The sequence below is a fragment of the Grammomys surdaster genome, unplaced genomic scaffold (genome assembly GCF_004785775.1).
Source record: "Grammomys surdaster isolate TR1022 unplaced genomic scaffold, NIH_TR_1.0 125731, whole genome shotgun sequence".
NCBI lineage: Eukaryota > Metazoa > Chordata > Mammalia > Rodentia > Muridae > Grammomys > Grammomys surdaster.
This window is the reverse complement of record NW_021620563.1, coordinates 7,274-10,266: the sequence shown is the minus strand read 5'-3', so window position 1 is coordinate 10,266 and position 2,993 is coordinate 7,274. Positions and strand designations below refer to the sequence as shown.

The 2,993-nt window shown below is 41.7% G+C and overlaps 1 pseudogene; it reads right to left on the bottom strand.

Annotated features, from left to right (window-relative positions):
- Window positions 1-868: 868 nt before the first annotated feature.
- LOC114639467 overlaps window positions 869-2,993 on the bottom strand; it is a 2,866-nt pseudogene continuing 741 nt past the window's right edge.

The window sequence follows — 2,993 nt, the reverse complement described above, 5'->3', positions numbered from 1 at the left end:
GACTGTGAGAACAGAGGCCTTGTGGAGTCAGAAAGACAAATTGGCAGTTTTGACTGACTTCTGCCAGGTGAGATTACTCAATGCTTTGTCACAGACTTGTAAATTTTTTGTTCTTCACTGTAACATTTAGGGAATAAGTAAAACATAAATCCTTTGATTAGATGTCATTACTGTTGTCTAGTGGAATAAGGTAACTAAATTTAAGGATTCTGCAACAAATGACCTCTGGAGAGAGTCAACATGTACTCATTGATTCCAGGCGTGTCACAACTGAAAAACTTACATAGATGGATAAGGTTATCAGCTAAGGTGGTTCACACATGGACATCTAGGTGGGCCTGTGGCACATCTCAGGAAGTGTGTCTATGTTGCTCACTTTAGTTTAAATGTTTTGTGCACATAACTGATAAGCCACACATGAGGGTTGTAAATGTAGCCCAGGCAAAGGACAAGCGAAGGAAGTGTCAAGAAAACTTTCATTTCATACATGCCAAAATCACCCGTACCTTTGCTTCCTTCATGAAATACCAGTATCTTTCCATTCCTGAACCCATTGAACCTTCCTGACCCTGAGCCTCATAGTGAGGTTGGTAACAATGAAAGACCTCAGACAAAACTTTGAGTTATTCTGTCCAAGAAGAGGCCATGTATCAATGCCAAACTGTTTCTGACTCCACAAGTTGCCTGTTCCCACAGTTCATCCAACTGCTCCCCATGTCAATCTCAGCCTCTAAGATCCCAGACACTGTACATCCTTTTGTTTCCACGCATCTGAGCAGTGTCAGAAGCCACAGGCTCTGAGGACCCCAGATGACAGAAGTGTCCCAAGACTGTTGTTAATTCAATTCCAAAAGTCATGTTTCCCAATTTACTGGCAGCAAAAACAAAGTCTGGACACCCTTTGATAGACACAGCAGTCACCACATGTATGGCAGATATTTGAAGCAAAGGAGATGTTCTTGGGGTGCCTTATTGCCCTGAGTGTATCAATGAGCTCAGGGCAAACTTGGGAAAATCTTTCTCTGGAAACTTGAGCAGACTCAACATAGCACTCCAGAGGGGCAGGATATTGTTCCACATTCATATTTCTCCAATTGGCAAGATATTGTTCCACATTCATATTTCTCCAGTTGGCAGTGTGCTGCAAAAGGTCCTTCAGGATGGCCATGGAGAAGTCATTGTTTTACAAGTTGACATTGGTGACCTTAGAGCGTTGTCTGAGTGCAGGAAGAAGGGTATTGAGCTAGAGGTCATTCATCCTACACCCCTGCAAATCCAAAGTCTCAAGAGTGTCTGCCACTTTCTCTAGGAGACCTCTCAGAGGCATAAGATCCAAAGCAGATAAGATCACTCCTCTCAAATCCAGATGTTTTAGTTGTAAGAGACTCTGACAGCAGGAGAAGGAATCCAAGTCTTTTTGTGAAATCAGGTAGTAATTGATGGAGAGAGTCTCCAAGGGCATCATCAGGCACCTAGGAATAGACCAGGCTAATGGTTAGCCTGGCTACTTCTGGCTGATGGTTGTGTACAGGTTTGACTGGGATGTACAGAGTAGTAGAAGGAACCAGGTGTCCCAAAGTCAGTTTGACTAAATGATCAAAGATATCATCTATGATGCTTCCTGCTGGAAATTTCTCAGTCATAGTTCATCTACTGGCCTCACTCTCAAGCTGAAATCCAGTTAATTCGCTAAGCCATAAAAAAAAAAAAGGAGAACTTCCATCCAAAGAGAGTCCTGACAGGTTCTCAATATTTGCTGTGAGCTCACAGAATTTGCACTCTGTCTTTCCCTCTGCAGTCCTGCTGCTCTCAATTACAGCCTCAGTTGTACCCTCTGTCTCTTGCACTCTATGCTACTTTGGCTCAAAACATTTCACCCAATGGGAACTGTAGCAAAATAGAAGGCTGTTTTCAGAGATCTGATCATATAGCTCATGTTCACACTGTGCTAGTGAGTTCCTGACTCCTCACTATACACTCCCTTTCCTGCTCCTTTTCCATTTGATTAGGTGGTCAGGATTTCAAGAAGAATTACATCCCATCCTTACTAGATCTGATCTACTCTTTACCCTCAATAACTTTTCTACTTTATGTGTGCCCATTTGAGACACTGATTAAATTGTAAAATTTCTCTTGTATAACTCAATATACATGAAAACAAGACATAACTTCCAGAGTCTTATAAGTCTGTAAATGTTTGTTCTTAGTGACTGGCTGGCATCATGCACCACTAGACCTTTGATAAAAGAGACAGATTTGCTTTGGTAGCTAACCCAGGTTTCCGTTCTTACTTACCATAGGACCTGATTCCTCTGGTCTCTGAGAAAATGGATGCAGAACATGAAGAGATGCTGGAGACAGTTGAGTTGGGAGAACTGAAAAATAAACTTTTTGATACATTCAGCTTCTGTGATTCTTGTTCTATTGGTAAAATGGAAGGCAATCTTGTGGAGTGGTGCCAGGAAGACCTTTTGAAGGTTTCTCATCTTCCCAAAGTATGGAGCAAAATGTGCCAACTCTAACAGAGTCCCTTCAGTATTCAGTTCTAATTCCATGATGTGCTCTGGATCAAAAACATACAAGCTTCTGTCTGATAACTTGGACTAGCAGAGCCCAGATCTTCATCTTTGTACAGCAGAAATCTAGGGAGCCCTTTCTCTTCTGGGTCCACTTCAAGAAGCATGCTTGTGTTTCATCAAGGCAGGACCTGATAGACAGGTCAATTATGACCTTCAGACACTGCCTCAGTGCATATCTGGGATAGACTTTCATGGCTTGCTTTTTGACCAAGGTCTCCAGTGAACAACCACTGTTCTCTGCACCAGCCCATATGTTCCAGAAGGCATGGTGCACATTTCTCAGGTCAAGAATCTGTAGTTTTGTCCTCCTGCAGGTAAAACATATGAATGTCAGCAGACCATATATATGTATATGTATATGTATATATGTATATGTATATGTATATGTATATGTATATGTATATGTATATGTAT